This window comes from Lynx canadensis, chromosome D2 (genome assembly GCF_007474595.2).
Source record: "Lynx canadensis isolate LIC74 chromosome D2, mLynCan4.pri.v2, whole genome shotgun sequence".
NCBI classification, from domain to species: Eukaryota; Metazoa; Chordata; class Mammalia; order Carnivora; family Felidae; genus Lynx; species Lynx canadensis.
In genome coordinates, this window is record NC_044313.2 from 52,771,623 (window position 1) to 52,796,835 (window position 25,213).

Here is a 25,213-nt window from a genome sequence, read left to right on the forward strand (position 1 = left end):
CATTATCAGTACAAAGAGCCTAAAGGCTTTTTGTAGAATAAAACAAATGTTTCAAACAAAGGATCAAGAAACAGAAGGGCATCAGATTTCACCACAGCAACACTGAAAGCTAGCAGATAATGGAGCATTGCCTTGAAATACAAACACAATTTTGACAATAAAGCAAAAATGAAACTAACTACTGAGACTTAAAATAGCCTTGCACAAAAAATGTCTGCTTTAAGTAATAAATAAGTTGGTTTTACAGTAGCCAGAACCCTAAGGGAGGAATATGATCACTCAAATCTGAGCAACTCTAAATATTTCATTTGTACACAGAGAAAAGGAAAAATGGAGTTGTAGTTCAATTCCGGATGCTCCAACTTTAAGTTTGAAATTTCTGAGAACATCTAATATGTTCATGGGATACTTCCTTGTACTGGAAATCATGTAAAATCAAGGAAAATTAAAATAGCACTTTATTTTCAGTAAAATTAGGAGACATAGTTAGGAGGTATTGCAAATTAATGGGGAAAAGATGGAATAATCAATGATGGCTTGTCTAAAGTGCTGCCATGTAGTAGCAAGTAAAGTACAAAGTGGCACGAGGGTCCAGTGGTAGAAATTCACTAAAAAGAGCCTATGAAATAATACTTTTTGAAAGTGAGGGGACTACCATGAAATGAATAACTATACCACTAATTTGCCAAGTTAGAAATAAAACAAGAACTTCCACTATCACCACCATTTATTATCCTACTGGAATACTAGTGAACACTATTAAGCAAAATGAAAGAAATTAAAGGTATAAATATTGGGAATCAAGAAATAAATCTATTACTACTTAAAACTGTTATTGTTACACACCTTAAAAAATTCTCAATAAAAATGAACAGAAAACTTACAAACAGTAAGAGAAGTTGGGTAAGGTATATGGGTAAGAAAAATAATGCAAAAAAGTAACTTTCATTTATATAAACCAAAACCACTTTAAAAAGATCTTGATTCAAAAAAAAAAATGAGATAAACTTTAAAGATATATAATGCATGTAAGAAAATAAATTTAAAACACTCCTGAAGTCATTAACAGAAGACCTGAAGCAATAAAAGTACAAACCATGCTCTGGCTTAGGAAGACTCATTATTAAGATGCCAACATAATTTCTAATTTTAACATAATAACCATATCAAGAGCAACAGGTTTCAGGTTTTTGGGGGTTTTTATTTGGTTTTGTGTGAAGAATGGTACATATGAGACATGATAAAATGTTGATAAAGTAAGTATAAATAAGGATGCTCTAAAAAAATAATGAAGTGAGAGACAATAGCCCAATTGAGAACAAAACTTTCATGTTTCAACAATTAAACTGGCACACAATAATGAGCCATATCCATGGAACATGAGAAAAAGTAAACAAACTCTATAAACACGTAAATTGAGATATGACAATAACATATACTTAAAGTGATATCTCAAAATAATGAGAAAGAGATGGAGTAGTCAATAAACAGTATGGGACAACCAAATTACCTACAATAAAAGATAAAATAGGGGCACCTGACTGGCTCAGTTGGTAGAGCATGTGGCTCTTGATCTCAGGGTTGTTAAGTCTGAGCCCCATGTTAGATAGTTACTTAAAAATTAAATCTTTTGGGGGTGCCTCGGTGGCTCAGTAGGTTAAGCATCTGACTTCAGCTCAAGTCACAATCTCAGTTTGTGAGTTCAAGCCCTGTGTGAGGCTCTGTGCTGACAACTCAAGAGCCTAGAGCCTGCTTCGTATTCTGTGTCTCCCTCTCTCTTTCTGCCCCTCCCGCTTGTGGGCCTGCTCTCGCACTTTCTCTCTCTCTCTCTCTCTCTCTCTCAGAAATAAATGAATAAACTTAAAAAATTAAATCTTCAAAATAAAATAAAACAAGGGGCGCCTGGGTGGCTCAGTTGGTTGAGTGTCTGACTTCAGCTCAGGGCACAATCTCACGGGGTCCGTGAGTTTGAGACCTACACCGGGCTCAGTGCTGACAGCTCAGAACCTGGAACCTGCTTTGGATTCTGTGTCTCCCTCTCTCTCTGTCCCTCCCCCGCTCACGCTCTCTCTCTCTCTCTCTCTCTCAAAAATAAATAAAGTTAAAAAAATTTTTTTAATAAATTAAAACAGGATCCATATCCCATACTGTGTGTGAAGACAAATTATAGATGGATCAAATAATTAAGACTAAAGAAGTCTTAAAATAATTAATAAATTCCATTATATAATAAAAATGAAATTAGCAAAAGAAAATCCAAATTATAATCATGTAAAAATGTTTGCAACTCATATCACAAAAGGACTTACATTCCTAACATACAAAAAGCTCCCAGAAACACTAAAAAGACCAACAATTCCCCTAACAAAGTCAATGCAGTGCAGAAGATATGAACAAACATTTCATAAAAAGAGAAAAGCAAATGGTTTTTAAATAAGATCTTCAACTTCACTTGTTAAAAAATACAAATTACACATAGGCTGAAACACCACTATTTAGAGACTCTAGTTCTGTAAAGGCATCTTCTACCATCAGCCTCCGTCTACAGTAAACAGCCACTCTTGAGGCTTCTCTATGATGCTGGTGCTCCCTTCGCTCTGCATTTCCTTATTGCATTATTAACAAACAAAGTGTCTTTCTCATCTTAATATAGTAGATCCATTCCGGGCATGCTCACTTCTTTGAGCCTTTTGATCCCTTGCTCTCCTATCTGCCAAGCAGCCTTGATACCTGTACTTCATTTAATATATATGGGCCATCACTTTTTCCAAACTTCCAAGAGCCATCACAGCAGCATATTAGAACCAGCTCCAGTGGCCTTTGCCAGGAAGTTAATTGCTGTGTCATTGAAGAATGCTCCCATATCAACAGAGCTTTGGCTTGAATGCTAACCAAAATCAAAATTTTACAATATTTAGTTTGACCCTGCATCAAAAAAAAAAAATCAAAAGCCTTTCCTTCTTTAAGTCCTTGATGAGAAAGACCTGTCATTTTCAATCTATCCTTAAGAATATTGCGAAAGCTATAGACCTTCTCAGAATAATGCACATCCACAGGAAAGAAAAAAAAATTGCACAGAATTTTACAAAAGTTTCAAGAAAAACATGTAGCCCATATACTCCCCTATTGCAATCTGGATTGTCTAACAACAGACACTGAGATAGTTTGGGGTGCAAAATATTTATTAAGGATCAACCCCTGTGAAAAGAAGGGGGCGTAGATTTGGAAAGCAGGAAGTTAAATTACAGTACCTCACAAAGCCTCAGGCAACCTGGCAGGGATCTCTGGAAATATATTACTTGTCAGAGTTGTCTCAGGTATGAGCAAAATGGCTGGGCCCTTATAACTCCATCTTGATCAGCTGCAGGACAAGAGCTGCCCTGGGAAGGCTGGGGTTTAGGCAAGGAGGCTTCCTGTAGCAGAGGCAGACCTTGAAGAAGCTGACAGATGAAAGCTTTGTGATTACTTTCCTCCCCACAGCCGGGCTGCGATTCCTCTTTGAAGGAGGATCGGGGCTGTACAATTCCATGTCTACCACACTTTTACATATGAACCTGTTTTCTCCATTTTAAAAATCCTCTCCTCTCTTGTACTTTCTACTTCTACTCTTTTCTACTTCTTATTATACCAGTGTGCTTGGTTAAGGCAGAAACCCAAGCATTTGTAGCTAAGTATGTGCACTGCAAAGACCTCGCTGAGAGGTATACTACAAACCATGGTCATACTGAGCTGGATATAGATTTAGGCCCTACTCTGAGGAACTCTGAGTTTATTTGTAAATTGCTGACTAAGGCTGCTAATGAAATAATTAGATAGGAGTAACTCACAAAATGGTCCAACAGCAAACAAAGTAGATGACTTTTCCACTAAACCAAACTGGAATTAAACATGGGATGGCTTGTAATTTACCCATCACAATAAGGAGCAGTAAAAGATCACTATTTGGGGGCTATAAAATTAAGCATTTATAATACTATCTTTTTAATTATAATCAGAATTAGTAAATAAGGCACATTTTTAATGTTTTCATCATACATTGCATTTAATCACAACCTTCCTTCATACAACATTTAAGTTCATACTATGAGACAACTGCTTCTTAGGAGTGAGATACAGAAGTCAACAGGACAAAGCTCCTGCCTTCAAGGAGCATCTACATTCTGTTAGAGGAGTCTGATAATAACAAGGAAACAGGGGCACCTGGGTGGCTCAGTCGATTGAGCATCAGACTCTTGATTTCATCTCCGGTCATGATATCACAGTTCGTGAGATTGAGCCCCACATCCGACTCTGTGCTGACAGCATGGATATTTAAAACAAGGAAATAAAGTCATTTCATATATGAGTAAGTGCTATGAGATGTGTCATTTAAACTGATGAAGAGCATTCCAAAAAGAGGAAACAACATATGCAAAGGTCTCAAGGTAGGAATGAGTATCTGTTGAAGGAAGTAACAAAACAAAGATTGGTGTCACTGAAACATTTTGAACAAGGGTAACTCTTACAGGAGGTAAGAGTTCTATTCAAAATTTCAATGTCAGCATCAATAACCCTTCTTCCTACCTAATCTGTTTATTGCTGTTTATCGTTAGGGAATTATGAAAATGCTTGTGACTGAGAGCTTATAAGCAAACACTTTCAGATCTTGCTTCTGATCATTTGTTCTACTCCCCTTATATTATAAAAAGATAAGTCTACATTTTCACAGAAATTGAAGAAACGGAATGAAAGAATGAAAAATATCGTATATCCCTTACAAGGAAAAGTACCTTTACATGTAACATTCAATAATGCAAAAGATATTAGCAACACTTCCCCCTGATGCAAATTATCTACATAGATTTTGATCGAGTCACATTAAAAACAGTAAACATTTACACAGCATAAGTATATTCTGAATAATTAAGCTTTACCTACAAGTTAAATCTCTGCAAATAATGTAATATCAATGGATTTGCAGTCTCATTGGTTTCTACACAAAAAAAATAAAACAACAAGCATTTGTTTATTTGTTTGCTGGACTTATCAAAGAAAAGGTTAAGCTAAATATGACAATACCAAGAGGCTCTGTCATACCAAATAATTACAATTTTGATAAACACTATCAGAACAAATAAATGATATATTTAAAACAAAACTGCCTTCAAATATACCTGAATGAAAGTATAAAACAAACACTTTTTTAAAAATTTTTTTTAACCTTTATTTATTTTTGAGACAGAAAGAGACAGAGCACGAACGAGGGAGGGTCAGAGAGAGGGAGACACAGAATCTGAAACAGGCTCCAGGCTCTGAGCTGTGAGCACAGAGCCTGACGTGGGGCTCAAACTCACAGACTGCGAGATCACGACCTGAGTCGAAGTCGGACGCCTAACCGACTGAGCCACCCAGGCGCCCCTAAAACAAACACTTTTTAATCTCTAAACATGAAAACGTAAATGGCTCAAGTATGATATCAATAGTGTAAGACCTAAAATTTCCAGCATGAGAAAGGACAATTACTACAAGATACTGTATACTGTCTCCATGCTTCTTATTAACAACTGCCAGGGTGGAGGTACCAAGAAAACCCACAACTTGATGTCAGGGTGAATAGATGTTATACTATGAAAAATTCCCAATACAGAAGCCCTATTTATAAGTATGCTAATAAGTCTCATTTGTTCCTTAACCTAACATAACCAGTCCCTACCTATAGTCCTATCAAATGGAAGATTACAACGTTATCCTCTCTTCTAACTTGAATGTACATGTGTCTTCCAGGCTTCTTTCTCCAAAATATTAAAGTTTTGTCTACACTAAAAATTGACAGTGAGAGATAATCTCTCTTCTTGATGATCTCTGCAGAAGTGTCATAAGAAAATTTTAGCAGCTATAATATCCTCAGTTGCTGCCCTGACACTTACTTGGTTATTGATGGATTTGAAGGGCCTTAGCCCCATAGAACTATCTTTGGCTGTGATAAGTTTGATCACCAGCATCTACACACTGCTTTAAACTTTAAACTCTCAAATGCTTTGTCTTTTAACATACAGTCAATAGACATCCAACAATGATTCTCAGACTCTCCTGTAAATTCAAAAGAATTTCTACCAATGTTTCTTATTGATTATTTTCAATTGCACAGACTAGCAGCTCTCAGAGCATGGTCCATAAATCACATGGGTCTCTAAATTTCTTGCAGGGAATCCACAGGTTAAAACTGCCTTTTTTCAATGTCATTCTTGTACTACTCTCCAGTGAAGTTTTCCAGAAGCTACGTAACATAATAACAACATTCTGGTGGCTAATGGAATGGATTCTTGTGTATTTTTTTGTTCTGTTTTGAAAAATTTTTCAAAGCAATATATCTAAGGTATTAGAAAAAATTTTTCAGGCAATATATCTAAGGTATTAATATGTGTGTTTTCAGAGATTAATTAAATTTGTTCTCTGAACTTCTACTGTCCTCTTACTAGCTATATGTGCTATAATATAAGTATCTGGGGCACCTGGGTGGCTCAGTTAGGTCAGGTCACGATCTCATGGTCCGTGAGTTTGAACCCTGTCGGGCTCTGTGCTGACAGCTCAGAGACTGGAGCTTGTTTCGGATTCTGTGTCTCCCTCTCTCTCTGCCCCTCCCTGGCTCATGCTCTCTCTCTGTCTCAAAAATAAAATAAACATTAAGAAAAAAATTTTTAATAAAAAAAATACATAAGTATCTGTGTGAGGAAATATTTCATTCATATATTTCAACATATACATTTATATCATATCTTTCAATCAATATATTGCAACAGACTGAATGCAGAAGCAAATGAGACTCCATCTGGTTTCAATTAAGTCAGGCATTAAAAAAATTTACAAAAATGTAAAACAATACCACTCTTCTTACAATATTTTTAGTTTTGGAAAATATAGATATTTTTCACAAAAATGTTACTTATGTTAACATATAATGGGTTTATTACAATTATAGTTAAATGTATTAATAAATATTTTCAAATGTCTCCATTTAAATGTTTAAACTTTTTTAGATTTTTAAGTAAAGTCTACACCCTAAACTCTACATCCAACATGGATTTTGAACTCATGACCGTGAGATCAAGAGTCGTCACCAACTGAGACGGCCAGGCACCCCTTTTTAAATTTCTGATATGGTAAATATCAAAATATATAAGCCATTAAGCAATACCTCTGGAGCATACGCACACTACTTTACACATGTTTTAATCATTGGTTTTGTCTTCAAAATAATTCCTGTTATTGCATAAGACAATTTTTCACCATTTGCAATTTTTAAAAAAATTTCTGCTTTTAATTACCATCAGATTGATACCTCTCTCCTTATTAATATTTCATATTCCTACTGCTTTCCCACAAATACAATATTAGTAAAAATAAACTGCACTTAGGGTGCCTGGGTGGCTCAGTCGGTCAGCTCAGTCAGCATCCGACTTCAGCTCAGGTCATGATCTCATGGTTTGTGAGTTCAGGCCCCGCATCGGGCTCTGTGCTGTCAGTTCAGAGCCGGGAGCTTGCTTTGGATTCTGTGTCTCCCTCTCTCTTTGCCCTTTCCCCACCCTCGCTCTCTCAAAAAATGAATAAACGTTAAAAAAAATTAAAAATAAATTGCAATTAAAACACAAAGCAAACATAGTACAAAATAAAAAACACAATAACCAACAATAAAATCACAGGGCCACAGCTGTTTATGACATCCTTTGGTCTGATGTGGCTTTATTTTGTTTACAAATGTTTATATGTTGAAATCTGGTAAAAAGAACTTTTTACACTTTACATTTATATTTATCAATTACAAATGAAAGATACCAGTATAACACAGCTTGTAGCTAAACACATTTAAATATGCTGTAAGTCAAATAATGATGTACTATGTTATTTTATAAGTAAAATTAATAGTTCTATTCCATCACTATCAACAGTTTCATGTGTATTGCTAGTTATTGGAGATGTGGGTTACCAAATATCTAACGTTCAAATAGTTTAAAAACCATTATAGGGGTTCTTTCCTTGAGACATCATACCAGTTAACTTAAGTGGATTATAAAAGCTTTATAATTGGTGAAAAAATTATGATAAATATAAGCAATATTTTCTAATAAAGATAAATGGTAAGTGAAAATTAATGTTACATTTAAAATATATTTCTGAATATGTACACAGCAATGAAGCACCTTAATTAAAAAACAAATTTAAACAATATTTAATCATTCATCTTTCTCTCTTGCTGCCAACTTCCTTCTATTCCTCAAATACATGAAGCTGTTTATATTATTTCCCCAAACAATAAAACCATTTATCATAATTTCACTGTATTTATTGCTGTTTTTAAAGACAATTTATATTTCTCAACATAGATTTATTACAAAAATCTTGTATGAATGAAATCTACACATTCAATATAAGTAAAAAATACAAGTAAGTCATGAATAGAACAGTATCTTTCAACTATCATTTAAGCACTGAAAGGGAATAAAAAATTATTTTAGTTATTAAAAAAACTACATTTGAAATATTGACAGATTATAGATAAATATACAACATAGCAGTGCCGATAAAAACCCAAAAACAGCTGGCTCATAATCATGCTCAGAAGTAAATTAACATTTCTAGAAGATCTAATAGGTGCCAGGCACTAGGCTAGGTATTTCACATACATTATCTTATTTCATCGTCACAATAACTATAGCCCCAATTAGTCAATAATGAAGTAGACTCTGAGAAGTCAAATAACTAGTAAGTAGTAGGAATGGGATCAAAGTAAACATAAATTCTAGTGACATAAAATCAAAAGAATGAAAATAGTTTTAAGATAACTTTCTTAAATAACTGGTTGTCATTTTACAACCATTCTTTATTCCCAAAGCAAGACTCCAAATTTGTTTTTAGGGAACCATCTCTCCAACATTCTTTTTTTTCCTTCTGTTAAGAGATTTTCTGTCCAAAATTCTTGATCCATATATTTCCAGCAGTGCTAATTCTATCTCCAACTGCAGAAGTGAGTATGTAGCTCAAGCCAAGCTAAACAGACCTAATACATGATCTAATACCACAACTTTTCTTGAAGCCACTAGAACAAATACAAAAAAAGTAAGAAGGATGTAAACCTATAGCTGCTGGCAGCTACCCTATGTCCAGAAAAGGAGAGCCTATTTGCAAAAGGAGCCAAACCAAGATAAACTGAGCGAACAGTTGAAGAGGGTCCAAAAACATTATTTGAGCCACTGGATCAAGCTTCACCTGAAATTGGCCATATCATGATCTTTTAAATTACGTGCCCCAATAAATTTCCATTTGCTTATTTGGAGGATTTCTGTCACTTGTTCAATGTACCTATTAATAAAAATTTAATGGTATAAATCATCTGCAGAAATCAAATGCTGTACTTAATTACTCTCAATCTAGAACCTGAAAAACATTTTTAACAGGAATCAAGGAACTATTTTCAGTATTTCACAAGTTTAATGGAGTTGTACACAGACCTGGAATAAAGCCTCTAAAGCTTAATAAAACACTAAGTTCTTTCTGACTACATCATTTCAATCATTTTTCAATATGAAAACTTCAGTTATCTTGTTTTAATAAGTTCTAAATAGAAATAGTTTTTTATACATAATCTTTATTTTTAAATTAGAAACATTGTTACTTTTAAAATACGGTTTTATTTGATGGATAAACTGCTTTAAGACAGGAAATTTTTCAAAATGATCACTGGAGAGGAAAATATGAAAAACTATCATATTATTTTGAAATAATAATACAATTCACATCTTTAATATATCAGCAATTCTTGACTAACCCCTTAATTTCTGACTGCCTTTCTATCTACCCTGAGGCTATTCAGCCATATCAAATAAGCAGTCTAAGCTAATGGCACCACCTAGTGTCCTGTACTGGTCACTATCAGACTCACTGTCTTCCACTTCCTTTTACTGACTGGTGAAGGAACACAAGCTAGTCTCTCACTGTTGTTCTCATTAATAATTCTTCCCCCAAATCCATGTCTTTCTTATTCATTTGTACATACACACTGTCCTGTCTCCTCTAATGCCTCTCTCAACTGTCCAGTTACTTTAGAAACAACTCATTAGTGTGGTCTTGCTCTTTGCCAGATAATTGGTGCTTAACGTAAGTTATTACAAGCACTTTCTGAAGTTACTACTATAAGTAGTATCCCATTCACATACAAAAGCTCACAGATCACTGGATAGGCAATGTGATTTTAAAACTCATTTTCTTAATTACTACTCATAAGGCTCATGCTGCTTTTTCTTAGTTCTTCATTTTTTACTGTGGCCAAAACACTTTTTTTTTTCCCCAAAAAGTAATCATTCAATTCTGGTCCAATATGGTGACATAGGAAGACCATGAACTCATCTCCTTCAAGGAACATATGAAATTACACCTATTTGTAAAATAATTTCTCAGGAAGAAAAAATGAGACCAGACTGAACAGCTTCTCAACAACCAAAGATAGAATGGCAAGAAAACAGCAAGAGAGATGGAGACACAGTCTCCAGGAACCCCCATACCCAATGCTGCAAACAGCAGTGGGGAAGGATGGTACTGAGGGACCAGGAACAAATTCCTCTGTCCTTGGGCACAGACAAAAATAAAGTAAAATAAAATAAAAAGCCCTGGTTTTAAAAAGTAAATATCCATTTTTTTTCACTCTTTTAAAGTTAAGACAAGCTTTCCTCAAATACCATCAATGTTCTTGTTCACATCTGCTAGTCACACTAATATCATTTTGTAATATGTTGTATTATGAATTTTCATCTTCTAGCTTATCATCAGTTAAATCAATTTGGGGGGGGGGGGGACTTAGACCTAACCACTACTGTTCCTTCTAAGAAAATTCAAATGAAATAATGGAATAGTGGTAAATAGACCAATGGAACAGAATTACAGCCCAGAAGCAGACTCATACACATATAGAAAACTCAACATATCACAGTGGACTGTTCAAAAAAAATGCCAGGATATTTGGTTATCCATATGCAAAGAATTTCAGTCTCAAAACTCTATCTCTACACAAAAATTATACTCAGCTGAATGAAAGATCAAACTCTGCAGAGCACATATAGAAAAATTCCTTGACTCTAGGGGTAGGAAGGAATTTCTAAGGCATAAAAGCATAAAAAGCATAAAAGAAAAAGATTGATAAATTTTATTACATCAAATTGTAAAACTTGAAACAAAAGATACCACAAAGTTAAAGGCAAGTCACACAGAGGGCATAGATACATGTAACAAACACAATCAAATAGTATCCACAAAATATAAAGAACTTCTGTAAATTAGTTATTTTAAATATTCCAACAGAAAAAAATTTTAGCAAAGACATGAGGCAGGAACCTTTAGGCAAACATAGGAAATATGCCAACCTCACATTTAAAAAGAATTTTTTTAATGCTTATTTTTGAGAGACAGAGTGTGCAAGTGGGGGAGGAGCAGAGAGAGAGAGGGAGACAAAGAATCTGAAGCAGGCTCCAGGCTCTGAAGTTGTCAGTACAGAGCCCGAGGTGGTGGGTGGGGCTCGAACTCACCAACAGTGAGTTCATGACCCAAGCTGAAGTTGGTCACCCAACCGACTGAGCCACCCAAGTGCCCCTCAACATCACATTTTTAAAGTGCAAATTAAACAGTGAGATACATTTCACATGTACCAAATTAGAAATAAATTAAAATTTCTACTGATACCAATTCTTAGCAAAACAATTGAGAAAGGGAATGCCCAGATACTGCTGGCAAGAACAATTTAGCAATCTAGTGATGTAAGAGATGTGCGGCAAACAATTCCATAGGCACATAAAAATCCCAGGCAGCAATGTCCTATAGAGCTTTCTGGAATACCAGAAATGTCCTTTATCTATACAATACCTAATACATTAGCTGTTAGTTACATGTGATTATTAAGCACTGCAAATGTGACTAGTGCAACCAAGAAACAAAATTAATTGTATTACATTTTAATTAACTTAAGTTAAAAAAACCCACATGTGGCTAGTGGCTACTACATTGGACAATACAGCCCTAGAAAATCATTCACATATGCATACAGAAATAAATACAAGTATCTTAATTGCAACAGTGTTCCTAATACTGAAATACTTGTAAGTCCTCAACAGAATAAATTGGTATACTCATAAGTAATATATGGGAAAAATAAATTATATATACAAATAATTTGTTAACATACATAAATCTCAAAAATACAATACTGCATAAAAAACGTGAAGGATAGACACAGTAAAAAGCATTTACATAACATAACCTACAAATCAATCCCTCATATTGTTTATAGATACACATAAATACAGTTTAAGCACTAAGAAAAGTATTATAGTTAAAAACATCAAAAACAGCTAAAAATAACAGTCACCTTTGGGACAGGAAGGAGAATGGGACTGCAGACTGCAAAGAAGAATCTGGAGGGCCCTAACTGTATCTGTAATGTTTTATTCCCTCCCAGAACCACACTCAAACCTTCAACTATAGCACAGTGTTAAAACTTTGGGTAAGTGAGTGTCTTGGTATTGTTAAATTTTACTGTATACTTAAAATATTTCATAAGGAAAGACTAAAAACAAGAAAATCCATGCTCCAAACTGTAGAACACAACCACCTGAAGTTTTAGAGTTCCAGTTTATTCTTTAATTTCTCCCCATCTCAATTAACTAAGATCCACTACTAAACACAATGAAATCAAATTTGTGAAGGCCTAAAATACCCAACTGTATTTTCATGATGAAGCATAGCTTGTCACCAGAAATGTTTTCTGCTTCCTAGTAGTAAAAGCAGAAAAAATGCAAGGTTTCTCTTTTCCTTGACTTTTTGACTTCTTATTCAATTCCCTTGTGTAGTATTTGTGGAAATCAAGTATTTAAGCATGAAAAAACAAAAAGCAAAAAGCAAAACAAAAAACTTTGCTATATAAGAATTACCCTTGGGATAATTCATGGATTCCTGAACCAGGCCATTTAGCCATGAGGTCAACTAGAACATATGTTTTAAATAACATTTAATCTACTTTGCTCAACCCCTTATTGAAAGTTTATGTTTTGCAACAATTGAAGAACTCATAAGGATCACATATTAGGTCCTTCTGCCAAAACATTCTGCTCTCTTCTAGTTTTAAAAATCAAAAGCTAATAAACGTGTTCATGAAAACAAAAATAAACACTGCATTCCCTTTAAAGAAAGCTTGTCTCTGGATTCAAAAGTTTTCTTGAATTACTCAATCCTATTGTTGAGAAGTACAAAAAATATGTTTTATCAATTAAGACTTCTACCAATCCCTGGGACTGTAAGTTCCATGACAGCAAGTATAGTACACACCATATCCTCAAAGATTAACATCATATGGATGAATAAGTGAAGAATCAATGAATAAAACTACCTATTTATATTTATCATCAGTATCGAATATGTTCCATGTTGGTTTGTTGTACATCATGACTTAGTAAGACAAAGTAAAATAAAAAACTGAAAATAAACTTGCATAAAAAAGCAATTCTAAATGTTGGAGCTTCACACCAGAATTTGAAGTTCAGGCAGGAGAACCTCAAAGCTTCTCTCTCCCTCTGCCTTAAATGCAATCCACTTTCCATCTCTCAGAGGAAATACTGATAAACGGGATGAAGGCTAAATCCCATTTTTAAGTTTAAAATCTGGTGTCTTATGGCAAGGTCTTCTCTCAGTGTTCCATTTGGCTGGCTCTGTCTACAAAATCACAAAGCCAGGAAAAAGGTGTGGAGTGCATAGTTTAAGCCAATCACTGTCAGCCTAAAGGAAAAGAGATCTTTTTCTTGACACATTATTCCTTGAATTGATTCTCTCATGCTATGTCTTCCCCATTAGAATGCTAAGATTAGAAAAACGAGTATCAGGATATGAACGTAGGAGAAAATGGCCAAATAGTTCTGTTTGCAGAATGAATACAAAAGGATCTTTGCAAAATATATTACAAACGGCCAATAAAATGCTTTCAACCTCACCAATAATCAGAGAAAACAAAGCTTACTAGAACTATTAAATGTCACATTTGCACCTATCACATTGGTAGCAGGAGTAAATAAATACTATTGTACTCTATCATAAGTAATTGATACAACTTTTATGAAATTTGGTATCTCTCAAAAGTTAAATGTATATTCCTTTTAGTTATATCTTATTAAAAACACTGGCAGAACCCCCCCCACACACAAAACTGGCAGAATTTTGTAAAAGTATATGCAAAAAGATTATAAATTTGAGTAGTTTTTGGTAGTGAAAAACTAGAAAAACCCAAAGTGTTCATTAGTCGGGATTAATTAATAAAAATAATTCACAGTTCTAGAGAGAAAGAACAGAGAAAATGGTGAAATGGAAATTATCTAAAATGAGTAACAAAAATGGCAGGAAGGACAATCAAGTTTCCAGATTGTAAGGGCCAATCACATGCTCAGCACAGTGAAAAAAAGAAAATCCATACTAAGAAAAATCACATAAAGGTATCTTAAAATACCAAGGGAAAAAAAGATTCTAAGAGATTCCAAAGACAAAAAACAGATCACATATAAAAGTTCAGAAATTAGTCTTCTCATGGGCACTGCTGGCTACTAATGGACAAAGACCTTTAAATTTCTAAGAGAAAATCATTTGCAACCTACAATTCTATACCTCATTGAAATACCAATCTAATGTGAAGGTAGAATAAAGACATTTTGTAGGCTTGCAAGTACTCAAAAGTTTTATTTTCCACCCTTTCTTTTTTCAGCAATATCTGGAGGATGCTATGCTTCAGCAAAACGAGGGAATAAACTACTAAGAGGGGGAAAAAAAAGCAATTTCTCCAACACAAGAGCAACAAAGGGAAGTGTGATCAGAGAACTGTGGACAGTAAAAAACAAACATAAAACAAAACAAAATAAAACCCGACTGAACCAGAATTGAAGGTGAGGAAAGAAGTTGACATAAAAATATTAATGGAGCTTTGGGACCTATATTTAAGCATTTGAAAAAAAAATTAATGAGTGATGCCTGAGAGAGTTGCTGAAACAAAGAGGGAAAGAAGTAATTTAGCCCATAGGAAACTAAGCAACTGAATAAGCAAGACAAATAATATGGGATGGGGAAAAGGACAAAAAAATGTATTTAAGTAAGTAAGTGTAATATAATGCATTATGTTATTCTATACTTACATGGTCATTATAATGTAAATATTGAGTATAGGTTGTTTATAGATTTAAGCAAAATTATTATATAACTTCCCAAAATTTTAGCAGGAGTAGGTATAAAATATGATCTAAATCCCAAATCGCCATAAAAAGGTCAATAGATAACATCTAAAATTGGTTCATCAAGGAAAGCTGAATAAGCATATTATTAGACATAAGGTAGTATCAGAAAGAATAACCTAATAGGATTAAAAGTGGTTGTTTCTAGAGAACTGAGAGTGTTACTGAACAATCTATCACAGCCCCTAACTCAGGTAAAGCCAGATAAAGCCCTAGAATGCTGGCATGGCCAACTGCTCCATCCTGGGGAATCTCAAGGGGGATGGACACATTGAAAGCACAGCTCCTGGCTGGGTCTGCCAACACTGTTGCCAAACAAAGGATAAACTCATTTCAAGAAAAACCAATAACTCAAGAGACAAAAGTTTGTAAGAGAGAAAGGGAGAAATTTAGTTCAGGTGCCAGCAGGCTCAAGCCTTACCAACCAACCTCTCTGCTGGCAAGATGGACACCTAGAGTTTTATGAGGAGACGTTGAGGGGTACATGCAAGAAAGCAGGCAGAGGGCACATGATCTTGGGTGGGGGTTGGTATTTGTTCAACCCAAGACTATGGGCAGGGCAGGGGATATGCAGGTGTGGTCTTCTAGACATTCTGTTACTACTGGGGCTTTTCTGGTGGTTGGAATGTTCCAGTCATTGCAAAACATCTTCATCAGTGCCTCAAGAAAATGAGGTAAGAAATAAGAACAAAAGGTTTTAGTTGGAGCATGAGTTAAGCAGTCTTGTCTATTTCTGGTTTTAGCTGTTGAGGTCTATTGTTGAATAGGAGGGCTCACTAACAAAAGGGCAGGAGACTGCCATATTTTATTGTAAACCTTTTGGCAATAATCAAATTTTTACCCATATGCAAGAATTACTTTAACTAAAAAAATTCTTGTGCCCCTTTGGGGCTGCATGGAAAAAAAAATGTTCCTAGTATAATCAACTTTGATGATGTTAAAATTAAAAGACTCTGAGAGACAGAAAACAGGCAAAACAGTTAATAAAACATGAAATATATTATTTGGACATGTAAAATAACCAACTTAGGAACTGAAACAATGATGGAAGTAAGGTAAAGAAAAGGTAAAAATGGTGTGAGATGAAGATTCACCTAATCAAAAAGGAACACAACAAAGAAGAAATATCAAGAAGTATTATATAATCCTACTATACGTAGAAATAACCACAATAAGCACTCAAAACAGAGTTAGTTAAAAGTGGCTGCCTTGGGGGAGTGGCAGGGAAACATGGAACAGGATTTCTTTTGTTTTTTATTATACATCTATTCTATTTGATTTCTAATGATGTACATATATCACCTTTGAGTTTTTAAAAAGTGGCCCTGAGATATAATGGATCAAAAGTCCATGGGGTTCCCCAAAACTTATTATCAAGAATAACTTTCTCAAAAGGGTGAAATGCATTTAACATAGTCTTCACACAATCTAGAAAAACTCTATATAGAACATTCTTATAAAGATACAAGGGGCACCTGTGTTGTTCAGTCGGTTAAGTGTCTGACTCTTGATTTTGGCTCAGGTCATGATATTGCATTTGTGGGATCAAGCCCCATGTCAGGCTCCATGTTGTCAGTCTTTCTCTGCCCCTCCCCTGCGCACTCCGTGTGTGTGTGTGTGTGTGTGTGTGTGTGTGTGTGTGTGTCAAAAATAGATAAACAAACTTAAAAAGAAATTCCTTCTGAAAAAAAATGTAAGACAGGTTAACAAAGGAATACTATTTTATTGGGAAGAAAGCTCAGCAAGGCAAGGAGTATTCCCAATAATATGAATGTGCAGAGACAGAATGAGTAATGAAATTTAATGTGAACCATTTAATTCAATGAGCAGTTACTGCAGAAATATTGTCACATTGAGTTAATAACTCATTCCTAAGAATTCTGAAACACACTTAAGTCACCACATCTCAACAAGAATAAAACTTTAACAACAGATCACTTTGCTAAAGATTTTTAAGTTAATCGTATCTAATCACCTTTTATAATTCTGAAAAAAATACACCTGAGCACGTGGTTACATGTTCAAAACAAACTACTAATATTCTGCATGAGCCGTGACAAGGAAAAGGCTGAAAAGCAATGAATGAAGGTATATATCCATATGATATTATATATACAACCATGCTTTAGAAAATAAATTTGGTAACTTTTTTTTTAAAAGTAAAAATTTAGGGAAAAGGTAGAATAAAAATTATATTATTAATATCTAAAGGTATTGTACAATCACCACCTCATCCCACAGCACTCAACAATGAACATAAATGGCAGACACACACCTTCATTTTTAAAAAAATGAATTTCTTAGTTTATCAGAGTTGATTTAAGAATTACTTGACATTTTGATCCTATACTCTTCCCAGCTAAATAAAATGCTTCAAATTTTGATCACTTCTAAATCTGTTGTATTAAGGCTGAAACCAATTAATGACGCACTGCATCCGGATAAGTAGAATTAAATTAGTGTATAATTGATTAGTGTATAATTGAAGCAGTTGTAGATTTACCAACTTTAATTAGGATGGCTTATTACAGATAATTTACACTCTAAGAGAGAAAATAGAATGAAGAAGTTCATCAAAACCTTAAATTAAGATCAGAGATACAATATTATAGATTAGAAAGGGCAATATGCTAATACCAAGTACTTTGAAAGTAAATCATTTTAGTCCAAAATCCTTTAACAGAGGAAAATTGATTATTAACCTTTTAGCTTAGATTTTTCAAGGTATTACACTATTTATGGTAATCTATTATAATAGGTGATGCTAATTTATGTGAGTGAATAAAAGCATACGAATAATATTTTGTCTACCTACAACACTAAAATAGACTAAAAAGAACACATACTAAAATACTTGAATATTTCCCATAACTCCTTTAAAAGGTATTCAAGCAGAAGAAAAATCCTATAAGTCTTACCGTAAAAATAAATAAAAACTAATTTACCAACAAAGAAGCAAGTAAGGAGAAAGAGCATCTCAGCAACAAAACACAGAAATAATGTCTGCAGTTCTCTCAATACCCTTGTGGGTGGTAACTGCAACCCAGAAAGTTCCACACATAAATTGCTAACTCCCCCGAGTTTAAAGCCATGGTAATTAGGTTCATTATCTTACATGCTAATGACACAGAGATAATAAGTTTGCAGTGAATAATTCATATACTACCAGCTCTCACTGCGATGCTCATCGCTAATAGTTTATTTACAGTACAAGTTACACTGCATTTTTTCTATAGTTTAAATTTATTGCCTAGATAAACAGGAATCATTTAGTATGGAAATCTAATTTACTATCAGTAAACAGTAACAATCTTAAGCATACATTGGTTTGTATATTTGTAGTGTGATTTCTTACTCATTATTCGTAATTAGTTAAGATAATAATCAAAACATCAAAAGAATATCTTATAGAAAGATTAAGGTACTTGTATCTATATAGATGATTATTCTAATGATATTGGATAATGATGATTGCCCAAAACACTTAGCTGATGTCAATGAATTTTAAATTACTTTAGTAATTCATATTTTCAAATAAACAGTATTATCACCACATTCCTTATAAAAAATGTACATATAGATTATTTTAGACTGTGAATATCAAAGTGCAAATGAACCACTTAGGTTTCTTACCATGTAAATACTTACTGTAAAATAATATCAAGTGTAAGATTAAATTCAGGGACCTATACAATTGCAATTGTCTTCAATTTTTACCCAGTTTTGGAATGGATTCATATCACACTTGCTGTATTTATGTCAACAAATTAAAGGTAATTTTAATCTCTTTCAAAATGACCTTCTTATAGATACTTGCAATAACTTACTCATTTTGTTACTATATACATGAACTATTGTGGTTTCAATAACTCAAAATCAAATTAGGTAAAAATTTTTCTACAATTTTTATACTTATACATTGATTCCTTCAAAAATAACTTGATTTCTAAGCTAAGACTTTTAATATGCAGGTCGTATCAATGAAGACAGGTCAGGTATAGTTCAGGCAATATTTATCACATAACAACTACAAAATCTCAGTGGCTTAAACAATAAAGTCTTTTTCTCATTTACACTAGATGCCCATGGGTCATCTAAGGGTTCTACTCCATGTCTTTTCATTTCAATACCCAAGATAATGGAGCAGTCATCACCTCAAATTCTACCAGTCATCATAGCAGATGGAAAGAGAGCTCTGGACAGTCTTGCACTGGTCATTAAATGCTCCAACCCAGAAAAACAATTTCACTTCTGCTCATAACTCATTACCCAATTAACTATCTGGGAAAGTAAAACCCTGAAAAAGTTTAAATATTGAAAAATTTTTTAATATTTTATTTTTAGGTAATCTCTATACCCACTGCAGGGCTCCAATTTACAACGCTGAGATCAAGAGTCACATGTTCTACCAACTAAGCCAGGCACATGCCTCTAAAATTAAAAAAAAACAAAAAAACAACTTCTCTTGGGATGAGCACTGGGTGTTGTATATAAGTGACAAATCACTCAATTCTACACCTGAAACTAATATTACATTGTGTGTTGACTGGAATTTAAATAAAAACTTGAAAAAAAAATTTTTCAAAGACATCAACTTCACAAAGTCAGTTATGAAGATAGGTTAGATAATGTTCATAAAGGACTTTGAATACAAATAGCATTTCAAATTCCTTTTTGTATTACTTTGCTACCATATCACAACAATCTGTTCTTGCCAAATCTGCCAAAAGTATAACCAGGCTAATATCAAGCACACTTTCAAAACTGCATTTGAACAGACCACCTACCTAAAATCCTCTGACCTTCTTACCATCACCCTCCATGAAATGATCCCAGCCTGTTTTTCTGTCTTCTCAGAATATTCAGTACAATGTACAGAATGCTCCAGGAAGACAAATCTAATAAATATACTGTACTAAATCTTTTTACATGCTGCCCATGTGAGAATGCTTTCTCTGCCACCTCCACTTGATGAAATCTTACTCTTCCTCTAACTAAGCTTAGGCCATCTCCACAGTGAAGCTTCACCTGAGTCTGATCCCAACACCCAGTACTGTACTCTAACACTGATTCCACACCTCCTCTATGATTGTTCATTGGCTACACACTAGATTATGAACTCCTTGAAAACAGACACTATTGTATTTACCTCTGAATCCCCAGCACCTGACATTTACTGGCTAATCAACAAATAAATGTCTAGAAAAATAACTAAAAGCCCGTAGTCTCAAATGAATGATCTTAAAGGAAAGCAACATGCTTTGATGAAGAATAACTGTCCTATCAGTTCATGAAGATATAATTACGAAAATAAGTTTGCTCAATGAGTTCCTTTTAGTACACAGAGTCAGTTTGTTGGGGGCAATTCTGATAAAATTAACCTAAAGCTGCGTGACACTCAGTTCATTTTTCCTTCATCGTTCCCCAGTCTTTACTTTATTCAACTAGTATTTACTGAATGCCAACTGTAGAGGTTCTAGAGATGGCATTAATTAAGGGTCAGCTGAGACACTGTCATCAATATCAGACAAAAACAGGTCAGTTCAGGGGCGCCTGGGTGGCTCAGTTGGTTAAATATCTGACTTCGGATCATGTCATGAATTTGCTTTCATGAGTACAAGCCCTGTGTCAGGCTCTGTGACGACAGCTCAGAACCTGGAGCCTGCTTCAGATTCTGTGTCTCCCTCTCTTTCTGCCCCTCCCTTGCTCGCACTCAGTCTCTCTCTTTCTCTCAAAATAAAGATTAAAAAAAATTTTTTTAAATAGGTCAGTTCAATATTTTGCTTACTGATGTCTCATCTAATTTTTTGACAGTTCACTTCACCATCACTGTAAGAGGAGGGTTAAGACTTCACAATGTAATTTTATATTAACATAATTCACTATAGTTATGAAAATGTTTGGAACAGGGGCGCCTGGGTGGCTTGGTCGGTTAAGCGTCTGACTTTGGCTCAGGGCATGATCTCATGGTCCGTGAGTTCGAGCCCCGCATCGGGCTCTGTGCTGACAGCTCAGAGCCTGGAGCCTGTTTCGGATTCTGTGTCTCCCTCTCTCTCTGACCCTCCCCTGTTCATGCTCTGTCTCTCTCTGTCTCAAAAATAAATAAACATTACAAAAAAAAAAAAAAAGAAAATGTTTGGAACAAATATCATCCACTGACCACAAGAGTATCAACTATATGTTTAGCTTAAAAATCTTTTTTTGAAGTATTATATAGCAGAATGTCATTCAAGTTCACATTAAAGACTTTACTTAAACAAGAGCAAATTGACATTAAAATAGATGACTTTACTTTTAGAAGCAAAATGAGTAAGTAAAAAATATGAAGGCATGCTCAAATTTAGTTGCTGGATCTGGATCTGAAAGGGTAAATAATGAAAATGCTGCACAAAAACATTAATAAAAATTATAAACCAAGTATTATTTGTAATGATACCTTATAAATGAAAGATGAGAATCTTTAAAAGTAACAAGACACTTGGAAAAACAGCATGCTCTACATTCCTGAAATATTTTCAGAGAAACAAAAAAGGCAAAGTTATCAGCCTAATACTTAGTCATTCTTGTTATCACCATTTAGTTGCCTAACACACTGGCAAAACAAAGTGACTCACATAGCCACTGAACATTTTTTTGTGTTTAGCATTGTGCAGAGAATGTATTTTTTAAAAGCACATTTGTTTTAATAATAAAAGAACTAATAAATTAAAAGCTGTATCTTTTGGTGATATACTATTACATAAAATCTGTACTGCAGAAATAACAAGAAAATATTTATTTCTCATTGTAGCCTGGTATAAATTTCATAACCTAACTTGATAGGAACTTTACAATTTATGTCAGATACATGTGGGAAGACCATTTAATATAAGATTTTCTGATTGTAGAAATTTTAACCTCTCATATAACTGGCTTACATTTATTTATAGAATTATGAAGTACACTGCTGATCAATATAAATTCAACTAAAAATTTACAAGAATTATAAGTTATAGAGCAGCAAATATGATTGGGAAAGAGCAGAATCATTCTTAAAAATTAGGAGATTACTAAAGTTGGTTAGAATCATTGTTTTATATAATAAAGCTTTAGCATAGAAATTCTACCAGATCTCATGGGTAAAATGTAATAAAAACTGTTAATGTAATGAAAGGAAGCTCACTGAATAGCTGACTTTCTAAAGTATTTTGTTCAGAGACTGGAACTAACCATACTCATTTATAATACAATATTGAAGTACATTTATTGGTTGTTGAGAAAAAAGAATGCTAAGCAGAGATGGTATGAAATGCAGGAATAGGATACTTTTGTATTCAAGTGAATAAAAATCTCAACTGGCAAATATTGAAAAATTGGGGGATAAAATAGGCATATTTAATTGATTATTTTAAACACTCTAAAAGAAATAAATGTGAAACTACAGGCAATAATGATTTATTTTAATACATCAGAGATACCCAAGGATACCAAAAAACATCATTATAGTCAGTAAGACTTAAAATTAAAAACTCTAGTTACTCTATGTTCCCAAGCTTAATGAAGAGAATATTATTAATAAATATAGTTTTGAACTAAATGATAAATACAATATGTAACTTCTAACTTCCCTTTGCAAAACATTTCACGATTAATTTCCGAAAGAGAAATGTGAAACATTAAAGAAAAATATTTGGATAAAAGATCCAGTTTTTAGACCATGAATTAATAATAATATTAAATTTGGTGCCCAAACATAATGAATTACTTAAGGTTTAAAACTTTCTATTGCTAAATAGAAAGAGTATATTACTATAGGCAACAACCTACTAGTATAAACTGGATTTTAACTGTGATTAATGAAAAACATAGAAAAGCAACAGGCTCAACAGTGTACCAAATAAACATACGGCATTATTCTTGTATGCTGTGAACTAAAATGAATTTATGAGTAGACAAGAATACACTTCATAAAAATTTCCAAAACTGTATAAATATTTCCAAAACATTTCTAAATATTCATGTCTGTATTGCTCATTTTAGAGATTGTTGAACAGTATTTGTTATTAACATTCTTACATTTATATAATGTTTAGTAAAAGGACTATTTCCTGAAATGTTTCAATCAGAGGAGCATGTGTATGTATATGTGTGTGTGTCTATATGCCCACTTCAATGTAAATGAAGTCTTGCTGTTAGTTTCAGTTGACAGTATTTTGATAACTACTACCTTAAATAAATTCTTGCGTATGTACAAGAGGCAAATATAAGAATGTTCATAGTCACAAAACAACTGGAAATGACATAAATGTCCATCAACAGGTGAATGGAAAAATAAAATGAGGGGGGCTGGGTGGCTCAGTCGGTTAAGCATCCAACTCTTGATTTCAGCTCAGGTCATGATCTCTCAGTTCAATGAGAATGAGCTGCACATCGGGCTCTGCGCTGACAGTGTGGGACCTGCTTGGAGTTCTCTTTCTCCCTCTCTGTCTGCCTTTCTCTCTCTCTCTCTCAAAATAAATAAATTATAAACAAACAAACAAATAGGGGCGCTTAGGTGGCTCAGTTGGTTAAGCGTCCAACTTTGGCTCAGGTCATGATCTCGCGGTCCGTGAGTTCGAGCCCTGTGTCGGGCTCTGCTGACAGCTCAGAGCCTGGAGCCTGCTTCAGATTCTGTGTCCCCCCTCTGTTCCTGCCCCTCCCCCACTCATGCTCTGTCTCTCAAAAATAAATGTTAAAAAAATAAATGAATAAAATAAACAAATAAAATGATACATATTCATGCAGTTGAATACTAGTTATTGAATAATGAAAATCAATGAACTATAGCTATATGTATCAACGAGGATAAATCACAGATATATACAAAAATGTATTAATTTTATACAGTTTAAAAACAAAACTAAAAAACATACTGTTCAGGAATACATAATCACAATTAAATTATAAAGAAAATGAATTATGTTAAAAAAAAAAAATACCAAACCTATATTCAAGAGTATGGTTACTTCTGTGGAGGATTTGGGAGAATGACTCTAGGCAGAGTATGAAAGGAGTCTCAAAGCTATTAATAATATCATATTTCTTCAATTGGGTGATAGGTTCATGAGGTTTAGTTTCATTGGTATGCTTCAAAACATGATACATACTCTTTTGTCTATATCAAATACTCTTTAAGGAAAATGTTGGAAAACATATGTGGGGAACTTTTGCTTTCTATATATTTATAAATCACTTTGATCTTTCATAAGGACCATGAACCAAAAAGGAACATGGAACCAAAAAAGGGTGAATTTTATAATTTTGAAATCATAATTTATAGTAACTAAAAAATAGGAAATAGACAAAGAGTTTACTGAAGTTACAGCCTCCAGGAAAAAAAGCTGTTAAGAGTTTATATCAGTTATTTTATTATTTATTCATTCATTCATTCATTCACTTATTCATTCATTCACTCATTCATTTTCTAAGTAGGCTTCATGTCCAGGGTGGAGCCCAATGTGGAGCTTGAATTCACAACCCTGAGATCAAGGTCTGAGCTGAGATCAAGAGTCGTTTGCTTAACCAACTGAGCCACCCAGACACCCCTGTATTAGTAACTTTATTAGTTGTATTAGTATTTTTCAAAGATATAACAAAACTTTCACGTACATGTTCAGTACAAATGCACTTAAAATAAATTTTAGAGAAAAAAAGGCGTGTGGGGGTGCTGTGCCAGGCTGGCTCAGTCAGTAGAGCATGCAATTCTGAATCTTGGGGTTGTGAGTTCAAGCCCCATGTTGGGTATAGAAATTACTTAAAAATAAGATCCTTAAAAAATAAAATAAAATAAAATAAAATAAAATAAAATAAAATAAAATAAAATAAAATAAAATTTATAAAATTATATAACAGAGTTAAGTGGAACAAATGACCCAAACCCCAGATTTTTAAAGGAAAATAATGCTTCCAAA

At 33.8% G+C, this 25,213-nt stretch overlaps 1 protein-coding gene across 3 annotated transcripts in view; it reads right to left on the reverse strand.

Annotated features, from left to right (window-relative positions):
• The window catches only part of ADK (adenosine kinase), a 532,082-nt gene that overhangs the window by 396,704 nt on the left and 110,165 nt on the right, over nucleotides 1–25,213 (reverse strand). The window lies entirely within an intron of this gene.